General features: G+C 40.7%; 1 protein-coding gene across 1 annotated transcript in view; it reads left to right on the top strand.

The window, feature by feature from the left end:
- Window positions 1-12,244, top strand: part of LOC107043192 (RNA-binding protein 7) — a 120,186-nt gene that overhangs the window by 97,356 nt on the left and 10,586 nt on the right. The window lies entirely within an intron of this gene.

Here is a 12,244-nt window from a genome sequence, read left to right as displayed (position 1 = left end):
TGTAGACCGACCGATTAGTAATCAAAATGGACAGAAGGCTAACATAATTGACTCTAGGTGGGTATTTAAACGCAAGATAGAAGAACGGTGAGACGCGATACAAGGCGACATTGGTTATACGGGGCTTTAAAGATCGAAATCTTTACGAGTTGAGAGAAACATATGCCCCGGTATCGCGAATGCACTTGGTTAGGGCCGTGTTTGCTATCATTAACAAATTCAACTTAGACACCTGCCAATTAGACGTGAAAACGGCATTCCTCAATGGTGAGATAGATAAGGAAATCTACATGGAGATCCCAGAGGGCACTCATCACTCAGATCNAGAGAGAGAGAGAGAGAGAGAGAGAGAGGGAGAGAGAGGGAGGGAGAGAGGGAGNCGCGATACAAGGCGACATTGGTTATACGGGGCTTTAAAGATCGAAATCTTTACGAGTTGAGAGAAACATATGCCCCGGTATCGCGAATGCACTTGGTTAGGGCCGTGTTTGCTATCATTAACAAATTCAACTTAGACACCTGCCAATTAGACGTGAAAACGGCATTCCTCAATGGTGAGATAGATAAGGAAATCTACATGGAGATCCCAGAGGGCACTCATCACTCAGATCAGAAGTGAGAGACCAAGGTGTGCAAATTAGAGAAATCTCTCTATGGACTTCGAATAAGTCCAAAACGGTGGAATGAGAAATTCACTGAAGTGGCACTCGGTGTGGGCCTCGTGAACTCTGATCTTGAGCCGTGTCTGTTTACTTAGAGCAGTGAGGAAAAATTTCTAATTCTACTATTATACGTAGATGATATAATTATGGCGAGTAACGATAAAGATAAATTAGATGAGATTAAAATGAAACTGAGTTCTGAGTTTGTAATGACAGTAATGGGCGAGCCGAAAGAGTTTCTGAACATTTCAATAAGACGAGATAGAGAGAATCGTATATTAAAAATGAGTCAGAAAAAATATATTAAAAAGATACGAATAAAATACGGTTCTGAGAACTCACATCCTCGAAGAACTCCAATACTCACTGAAGAGGTCTCTAACCACGAGCGAAAAATTAGAGAGTCGAACACTAATGGTGAGTTTTATAGTACAGCCGATGAGAANGCGAGAGAGAGAGAGAGAGAGAGAGAGAGAGAGAGACTCTTTTGTCTCGTAGCATGGTGGGGCGGGCACACACACATATGCTGCATATCACATGGATGTGCGCCCGCTTAAAAATCACTCCCCATTGGCCCACCCTTAATTGCCAATAACTTTTTAGGGGTGAGTCTGATCAAAAAGTGCAAGAGGACTTTTATGCTCAGAATCACCCCCTGATCCTAGGGTGTTCAGATGTACATGTACTTCTGAAACACCCTGTATATTCGTTATGGGGAGACTAGATCTTGCGCATACGCGGATCTCCTCTCCTTCAGGTTGTAACTTGTGAGAGTTCACTGTACTGCGAGAAGCGAGACGAGAGACGTGTTGTAGCCAATAAATCAGTGTTCTAATAAACAAAACCGTGTACTATTTATTGTGTCCACACCCGCAATCCAACAAAAAAATTGAACAATTCTTATTCACAATTTCTCATTATTTAGTGATTGATGAATCTCTCATCGTCATTAATGATTAATGGAAATTTGAATAGTATGCTAATTCATATTGATGATTGATGAAGTAGTGAAAATTTTTGAGTTTCTGATTACTGCTTACCTAATCAATGGTAATTCGTTTCATTGCAATTGACGATTACTTGGTTATCACTGAATTTTCAATTTCAATTACAGATTAATAAAGTAATAAAAAAATTAAGAATCTCAATTAAGAAATTGACCGCGCAATTGTAATTAGAGCTAAAAATATTACAAAAGTAATGATTACTCCCGAACCCTGATCGCTCTTGACCCTTATTTTGAATCATGGATATTTCATATAATGAAAAACCTGATGACAAAATTGTTATGTTCAATCCACGTTGAATGCAATAGATACTAATAAAGGATTCCGGAAGAAGAAAAAATTATATGGGCTTCAAACCCACATCTAACGCGTGTTATTTGGAAGGTATAGCTACGCGCTAAACTTCCATTTGCGATTTACATTTTGGAAACCGGCATATATTCGTTTAGGCCATTTGATCCCTGTGGCTTGACTCATCCGTTGGAACTCACTATATTACCCTTTATGAATTTTTCGATGGTTTCCTTCAATTTGTAATAATATATTCCTACTAGGGAGCTACGCCCCCTACTCGCTTTGCTCCCCAACCCCGTGGGGCTGCGCCACCCCCCGCTCACTCCTCCCCCCTCCTGTGTGGCTATGCGGGCATGACCATGGGGGTTTGTTGACCCTTACATCCCCATGACATTTATGACCCTTATATCCCCATAACCCTTATGACCCTTAGCAACCCTATAACCTTTATGACCCTTGGCAACTCCATGACCCTTATGACCCTTAGCAACCCCATGACCCTTGTGACCCTTATGGCCCTTACCAACCCCATGACTCTTATGACCCTTAGCAACCCCATGACCCTTGTGACCCTTATGGCCCTTACCAACCCCATGACTCTTATGACCCTTAGCAACCCCATGACCCTTGTGACCCTTATGGCCCTTACCAACCCCATGACTCTTATGACCCTTAGCAACCCCATGACCCTTGTGACCCTTATGGCCCTTACCAACCCCATGACTCTTATGACCCTTAGCAACCCCATGACCCTTGTGACCCTTATGGCCCTTACCAACCCCATGACTCTTATGACCCTTAGCAACCCCATGACCCTTGTGACCCTTATGGCCCTTACCAACCCCATGACTCTTATGACCCTTAGCAACCCCATGACCCTTGTGACCCTTATGGCCCTTACCAACCCCATGACTCTTATGACCCTTAGCAACCCCATGACCCTTGTGACCCTTATGGCCCTTACCAACCCCATGACTCTTATGACCCTTAGCAACCCCATGACCCTTGTGACCCTTATGGCCCTTACCAACCCCATGAATCTTATGACCCTTAGCAACCCCATGACCCTTATGAACCCTGGAAATTTTTTAGCGTTAGGCAACACTACTTTTTTATTTTGAACTTTATGACCCTAAGGGTTACTATTTGTGACCATTATTTTGACCCTTATAATCCTTGTGACCCTTAGCGTGACCCTTGTTTTGACCCTTAATATTTCAAGGGACACTTAATATCCCCATAACCCTTATGACCTTTACATCCGCATGATATTTATGACCCTTATATCTCCATAACCCTTGTTCCTAACCCTTATATCTGACCCTTGTCCCTGACCCTTATACCTGACCCTTGTCCCTGACCCCGATATTAAGCGTCGCCTGAATTTTTGGGTCCCCTGAATTTTCCCTCCTATTTTTTTATCATCTAGAGAGATAATGTATAATTTATTTTACCTGAAAAACATAAAATAAGCAGCCGGAGTGGGACTGCCGAGCCCCCGCCTCCCCAACTTTTTTTTGCCGACGATCGACCGTGGCGCCATCTTTCTTATGGGGTGATACTCGTTTCAGCTTGGGGTCATCCAAACCTCGAGAACTGAGCACTGAACTGTAAGTATACTGAAACGGCCCCTGAACCACTGAAACCGTGCCGGGAGAGAGAAGTCCCAGGGTATAGCCGCATCCTTTTCTGACGGCATTGCGTATACGCTTAGCCATGAAAGCTCCACCTACTTGCTGGGAGATTTACAAATATACATTTCGCTTAGGAATTCAATTACGTATGGAGTACGTATGTGTAACATTATTTACAATTTTATATCGCGAAAATGGTTAAAGTATGTTATGTTGAGGGTTGCAAATTCGATTGGAATTCGTAATGATATATCATTCTTCAGATGAATAATATTTCCCAATTGATGGCTCCTATTCATGATAACCTTGGCGTTATGTGAATGAAAGCTATGAATTGATGTGAATGATAACTATAACCTATAAATATAACTGTAAACTATGAATTGATAATGAATGACTATTCTCCTAGCATCCTTTAGCGGGGCAATGATTAACTGAGCAATCTTTGACATTATTGGCTTCCGGAGGATGCCGTGTTTGGTTTCAGCATTGCGCCGACGTTTCGCAAACATTGCAGTCTGCATCTTCAGGGCTATGAGCTCCGATTCTGAGCTCCGATGTTTGGGGGTTGTCCTCACATGTCTTCTCCTGTGATGGGGAGGGGAAGGGGAAGGGGGGTTTAGCCAATCGTATGGTTTTAATTGATCAGCTGGTCAGAATCGGAGCTCATAGCCCTGAAGATGCAGACTGCAATGTTTGCGAAACGTCGGCACAATGCTGAAGCCAAACGCGGCATCCATCCGGAAGCCAATAATGTCATTAATAATGGCCGCGAAAGCCTCAAAACTGAGCAATCTTTGTTCATCTTGAATTACTAAGTACAAATTTATAAAGTAGGAATCATATTTATAAAAAATTATTTTATTGAATGGGAACTGTAGGACTTTGCAACGCCCCTTTTTTGAATCGACCGATCAGATTTTCGAATAGATGGATGGGGAGATCACTTCTCATCCTCTCTCTTGGCACGGTTCCCTCACTATGGGAATAAATGGCGAGGGGCCGTTCCAGTATACTTATAGTTCAGTAGAACCATTGAAATATACTACATACTGGAAAGGGCACTGAGCCGCCTGAAGGGAGCCAAGAGAGAGAATCGATTTTGGGGGCCACCTGTCTCTGTCGAACCGTCTGCTCCAAAAGTATTCTCTTACCTTAGACAACGTATAGAATTTAGCATTGGCATTCAGTTCTTTTTGGTTGCACATGTCATTTTTGTGAAAATTCAAACTCAGAACATGTGACAGTTGAAAATTTTATTCTTTCCTAATGTATACTGACATGGGGTATTTACAATTATGTTACGAGTAAATTGACATGGAAAAAATACATAAGAATATACAATTCTATAGATTCTTTATTCAATTAATCTGACGGGAAATCGAAATCCTCTGAGTCAGTACCATCCTTAGTATTCGGAATTTCAAATTTCGGTATGTCCAATATAATTCCTGAAACAGAAAGTTAATATTTCAATGATATAAACTTTTATTTCAAGAGAAATTAATTCCTCAAATTCAAGAACATGCCTCGAGTTTCTGATCTCTATTTGATCTTTCCAATACTGTGATGAAAAAGCAGAACGTTCCAATTAGATTTTCTTCGGTTGCGAAGAGGAAAAATGATTGAAAACGATTAGAGAATTAGAATAGTGGAGTTTAATAAAACAAACCAAAATCCAAGTTTTTCACACAAGGAACCAAAACATAAAATTATAAATATTCCTTACACTTAATAGCTATAATGTATTAAGTATTTGATGAAGAACGATGTAATTGTAACATCACACAGTCGATTACTATTATCACAATTGTTAGTAACATCGCCGTAAGTATTCAAAACTTTGAGCACTCACTTCTTATACACATTTTCAAACAATTAATGGATAAAGGAAAGTTACTTACGTATGGTATGTGAGGTTAGTGTTGGGAAATCAACTATTAGAACAATTGTTCACGCAATAATTTTTCCCCATTTTGGTTTCAGTATCATTTCACCACTATGAAAGTATTATACACATTCGTATTGTCTTAAATTTTTTATTTGATTCCTTCTTGCGTGTCTAGCATCAAAACTTCTAGCATCAAAACAATCTTTAACACATTAATTCACTGCGCATAACTCAACCTAAGCTTCTCAACTAGCTTGTACCGAGTGTCGCTTGACACGTTACGCGCATGCGCACCGTGGAGAGAGAGAGAGGTGGCCCCCAATATCTACTCCTCTCTGGCTCGTTTCCTGTTTACGAGTCTGGCATTGCAGTGCCCTTTCCAGTATTTATAGTACATTTCAGTGGTCTATCCTCTTTGTACCCACCAATGCGGGGACGTATCCGGGTCTACATTAATAATAAAACTGTAATACTCCTATAATTCGGGGGAGCAAGTTAGAAAATAATAGATGGCGCTCTACAAAGTTGCCTGCTTGGCATCCAAAGATAAGTGTGCCATCCACTAAAATTTGCAGTCCATGCGATACTACATGTGCATTGTGAGGCCAATTCATTTTTCAAATGAGAGAAGTCACCACTTAGTAAAGGAGAGCAGACGAAAATTTAGTGGCACACACGGTCGTAAATGTAGGTCTGAAAACTCCACCCAATTTTTGTGATGGGGATAGCCCCTTTAACGACGACAGATTTCGTAGTATCAGCAGTGACCGCTTGAGACGCGACGTGACTAGAAGATTTTTTAATGAATGATAATGAGTTCAATGAAGTAGTAATTAATTAACGTACAAACATAATTCCCTTCCTGCATTTGATTTTTGCACGTGGAATTATTTTTATAAAAATGGTTGGTCAAATATGTTCTTTTAATGGTTTACACTTGTCACATTGCTCCTCTGGCGGTTATCAACTGAACTTCACAATCTATCGACATTAAAGTAGCCTCCCCCCACCATGAGAGTTTCCAAACCTGTATCTAAGATCGTGATGGCATACTAAAATTTGATGAGGGCGCTGCCAGTTTTTCGTCTCTGGCAGGGTTGGGCGTGTAAATTACGTTGGTAAATTACACCGTTTTTTACCGACGTAATTTACTTACGTAAATTTACATTTACATTACCTCGACGGGTTTTTTATATTTTTTACATTACCTTGAAAAGCTTGTAATTTTCGGTTACTAGAATGTTCATTTTATTCCGATTAACGAAGACGCAGTATTGGACATATCAATATCATCAAAAATAGTATATTATGTCCCGAGGACACATAAAGCGCGAATCTTAACTCCACTCTGTTCGGTTAGAACGCGGTTCTCGGTACTTTGGGCATAAATATTAGGTGTGTTACTTAATTTTTACAGATTTTTCAGTAAATTTATTTAATATAAAAAATAGAGAACAACGAACTTAATCGTGGGAATATTGTCCATCGTTTTCTATGACCTTGCGCCATCTCTCAGGTAACATTCGAATGCCGTCGCGAAAGAAACTTGTAGGCTTCGAGGCGATAAAGTCATCGACGAATTTACGCACATCGTCCAGCGTTTTAAACTGTTTATCCACTAAGGCGTGCTGCATGGACCGGAATAAGTGATAGTCGGATGGGAGCAAGTCTGGTGAATATACCGCGTGCGGGAGAACTTCCCATCCCAAGTTTAAGACGGTCTTCTGAGTCACGCGGACAACGTGAGGTCGAGCATTGTCATGCAGCAGTATGACTTGCCTGCTTCCTTGCCCAGTAAATGGCCTTTTCCTATCAAGTTCTTCGCTCAGTTTGTTCAGTTGTCGGCTGTAGCGTTCCGCAGTCACCGTCTGACCTTTTTCCAGGAGTTCATAATAAAGCAGACCCTTCATGTCCCACCAGATACACAGGAGAATCTTCTTCAAGTGGATGTTCTGTTTCGGCGTCGATGTACTGAATTGTCCGGGATCTACCCACGACTTTTTACGTTTGGGATTCTCGTAAAAAATATACTTTTCATCACCCGTCCCAATTCTCCACAAGAAGTCCTTTTTTTGTGGCCGGGCAACCAGTGAAAGGCACCTGTTCATACGTTGACCTAGGTTGTATTCGGTCATCACATGTGGGACCTACCTTCCAAGTTTTTGGATTTTTCCCATTTGCCGCAAATGCTTAGAAATAGCTGTTCAGGTAACTCCTAACGGAGCTGCAAGCTCTTGTTGCGTTTGCATTGAGTCTTCATTCAGTAGAGCTTGCAATTCCGCATTTGTAAACTTTCGAGGCTGTCCAGGACACGGCTGGTCACTCAGATCGAAATCACCACTTCTAAAACGTTTGTACCAATAATTACACGTTTCATAAGATACAACGTCGGCACCACGAACACTACATATTGATTCCCGTGTTTCAGAAGCATTTTTTCCTTGTTGGAATTCGTATAAAATGCAGTGCCGAATGTGCTGTTTATCAGTTGCCATCGTAAACTCTGCTATTCTGAAAGGTTATGTAACTTACATAGACTTGTCGCTCCGTGTTCTGAAACCTTTTGTCCGATCCTTTTAAAACCAGAAAGGACCGCGTATATATTTCTGTTGAAAGTGGCGCCCTACGCCAGTCTCCTTTTACCGAGAGTGTGGCTGACTGTGTCGCCACGGCGCCGTTGCGCCTCTCGTAGATATACTCGTACTATGCATCACTTGTGCCGCAACCGTCGTCACATTACGTGTCTGAATAAAGCTTAATTACTTTTACGATAATAAAACTGTATTTAATCGTTATTTCAATCCTAAATAACCCTTCAGGTTATGGGCCGAGCANATAAATAATTACAGCTGATAAAGAACTTCTGTATGAAGTGTGGAGACTCCTAATTAGACAACATCTAATCGAAGGAAACCATGAGGGAGAAGTAGTCTCCCTGGCAATAATAGACGAAAAAGTACATGTACTTCCAGACGAAGGAATTGGATATGTAACAGGCGAGACATATGTGTAAATAGGCGAGCATACTATACACATTAGAAACGCGCAATATCAAATTGCTTGAGAAATTTAAATCAATCTCTCGCAATCATAAAAGACTTGAATGTGTTTGGAGGAGGTCTTATGTTTAGATTTTCTGAAGAGCACATTCATTCTGAATTCGGTTTGTTTATGTTTAGCAAGTCGAGTTTTGGATTTCGGATCTGAACATAAAAATTGTAACCAGATACAATAATCCTAAATTTTCTTTCGGTCTCTTTAAAATCAGATAGGAGAGATTTCTCAGAGGATCAATGGAGATGTCTGACTGTGTTAGAATCTGCATTGTTGGCTGAAGAAAAGCCAATGTCGGACCGTAACCTGGTAGACACATTGGCTTTTCTTCAGCCAACAATGCAGATTCTAACACAGTCAGACATCTCCATTGATCCTCTGAGAAATCTCTCCTATCTGATTTTAAAGAGACCGAAAGAAAATTTAGGATTATTGTATCTGGTTACAATTTTTATGTTCAGATCCGAAATCCAAAACTCGACTTGCTAAACATAAACAAACCGAATTCAGAATGAATGTGCTCTTCAGAAAATCTAAACATAAGACCTCCTCCAAACACATTCAAGTCTTTTATGATTGCGAGAGATTGATTTAAATTTCTCAAGCAATTTGATATTGCGCGTTTCTAATGTGTATAGTATGCTCGCCTATTTACACATATGTCTCGCCTGTTACATATCCAATTCCTTCGTCTGGAAGTACATGTACTTTTTCGTCTATTATTGCCAGGGAGACTACTTCTCCCTCATGGTTTCCTTCGATTAGATGTTGTCTAATTAGGAGTCTCCACACTTCATACAGAAGTTCTTCATCAGCTGTAATTATTTATTTATAAATATCTTCGTCTAAAGATAGCAATTTTAAAATTCAATTTCATTGATTCGACCCATCAAATATTTAATTTGTTATTCTCGCCTGTTAAATATTTCTAAATTCAATATCCTCACCAATTAAATATTTTGATTTGGATGCATCCTTAATTTGTAAATTTCAATTTTGCACTAGTGTCTATTGATTTTATTTTATTGCTTTACATTTCGCTGGTGGACCCCGCACACACGCGGAACGCGGCCGAGAAAGAGAGAATCGTTGTTTTTCACACCAATTTTTATATTCACACTAATTTTCGTTTTTCTTTCTATTTCTTATTGTTCTCGCTTTGCTCGAGCAATGTGTGTGGGACTGCAGTCGTTCCTCTCTCTCAGACGCGCCCCGGCTGCGCGCGTAACCCACACGTTGCGTCTACTTGTTGAAGCCTGTTGAAACCCGTGCTCGCCTTCACTGCCGAGATACTATTGTCATGGCGTCACTTGGCTTTCTTCTTTTGTTTTTCACGAAATATGATTTTATTTATGATAAAAGATATTTCTTGCTTTTCAGTGATTTTTTGTGAATTTAATTGGATTTCTTTATTAATTCTTTTCAGTCTAAATCTCGATTTCAGGTCGGCGTCGTGGACAATTTATTTCCGGCCGCCATTTTGATCACTTCTATTTTTCGTTCTCACCAATTCACTTCACTTAATTAATGCATTTTCAGTACTTACATTTTCTCTGAGTACTTTTCATTTTTCCTTTCCATTTGTCGTCACTCACCCAGCCCGCCTCGATTTTTCCTCTTTCTGGATCTTGCTTTGTATCGCGGGTGATCCACCCGGACACGTGCCCAGCCGCCCGATAGCGTCCTTTTTGGAATTTCCGATTTATCGCATTCAATCCTTTAATTTATGATAAATTTTAATCACGCACAGTGGAAGTGTGCTCGGCCCATAACCTGAAGGGTTATTTAGGATTGAAATAACGATTAAATACAGTTTTATTATCGTAAAAGTAATTAAGCTTTATTCAGACACGTAATGTGACGACGGTCGCGGCACAAGTGATGCATAGTACGAGTATATCTACGAGAGGCGCAACGGCGCCGTGGCGACACAGTCAGCCACACTCTCGGTAAAAGGAGACTGGCGTAGGGCGCCACTTTCAACAGAAATATATACGCGGTCCTTTCTGGTTTTAAAAGGATCGGACAAAAGGTTTCAGAACACGGAGCGACAAGTCTATGTAAGTTACATAACCTTTCAGAATAGCAGAGTTTACGATGGCAACTGATAAACAGCACATTCGGCACTGCATTTTATACGAATTCCAACAAGGAAAAAATGCTTCTGAAACACGGGAATCAATATGTAGTGTTCGTGGTGCCGACGTTGTATCTTATGAAACGTGTAATTATTGGTACAAACGTTTTAGAAGTGGTGATTTCGATCTGAGTGACCAGCCGTGTCCTGGACAGCCTCGAAAGTTTACAAATGCGGAATTGCAAGCTCTACTGAATGAAGACTCAATGCAAACGCAACAAGAGCTTGCAGCTCCGTTAGGAGTTACCTGAACAGCTATTTCTAAGCATTTGCGGCAAATGGGAAAAATCCAAAAACTTGGAAGGTAGGTCCCACATGTGATGACCGAATACAACCTAGGTCAACGTATGAACAGGTGCTCTTTCACTGGTTGCCCGGCCACAAAAAAAGGACTTCTTGTGGAGAATTGGGACGGGTGATGAAAAGTATATTTTTTACGAGAATCCCAAACGTAAAAAGTCGTGGGTAGATCCCGGACAATTCAGTACATCGACGCCGAAACAGAACATCCACTTGAAGAAGATTCTCCTGTGTATCTGGTGGGACATGAAGGGTCTGCTTTATTATGAACTCCTGGAAAAAGGTCAGACGGTGACTGCGGAACGCTACAGCCGACAACTGAACAAACTGAGCGAAGAACTTGATAGGAAAAGGCCATTTACTGGGCAAGGAAGCAGGCAAGTCATACTGCTGCATGACAATGCTCGACCTCACGTTGTCCGCGTGACTCAGAAGACCGTCTTAAACTTGGGATGGGAAGTTCTCCCGCACGCGGTATATTCACCAGACTTGCTCCCATCCGACTATCACTTATTCCGGTCCATGCAGCACGCCTTAGTGGATAAACAGTTTAAAACGCTGGACGATGTGCGTAAATTCGTCGATGACTTTATCGCCTCGAAGCCTACAAGTTTCTTTCGCGACGGCATTCGAATGTTACCTGAGAGATGGCGCAAGGTCATAGAAAACGATGGACAATATTCCCACGATTAAGTTCGTTGTTCTCTATTTTTTATATTAAATAAATTTACTGAAAAATCTGTAAAAATTAAGTAACACACCTAATATTTATGCCCAAAGTACCGAGAACCGCGTTCTAACCGAACAGAGTGGAGTTAAGATTCGCGCTTTATGTGTCCTCGGGACATAATATACTATTTTTGATGATATTGATATGTCCAATACTGCGTCTTCGTTAATCGGAATAAAATGAACATTCTAGTAACCGAAAATTACAAGCTTTTCAAGGTAATGTAAAAAATATAAAAAACCCGTCGAGGTAATGTAAATGTAAATTTACGTAAGTAAATTACGTCGGTAAAAAACGGTGTAATTTACCAACGTAATTTACACGCCCAACCCTGCCAGAGACGAAAAACTGGCAGCGCCCTCATCAAATTTTAGTATGCCATCACGATCTTAGATACAGGTTTGGAAACTCTCATGGTGGGGGGAGGCTACTTTAATGTCGATAGATTGTGAAGTTCAGTTGATAACCGCCAGAGGAGCAATGTGACAAGTGTAAACCATTAAAAGAACATATTTGACCAACCATTTTTATAAAA

Source organism: Diachasma alloeum, unplaced genomic scaffold (genome assembly GCF_001412515.2).
Source record: "Diachasma alloeum isolate Michigan unplaced genomic scaffold, Dall2.0 Dall_scaffold_00553, whole genome shotgun sequence".
In the NCBI taxonomy this organism is placed as follows: Eukaryota; Metazoa; Arthropoda; class Insecta; order Hymenoptera; family Braconidae; genus Diachasma; species Diachasma alloeum.
This window is presented reverse-complemented; position numbering and strand designations above follow the sequence as displayed.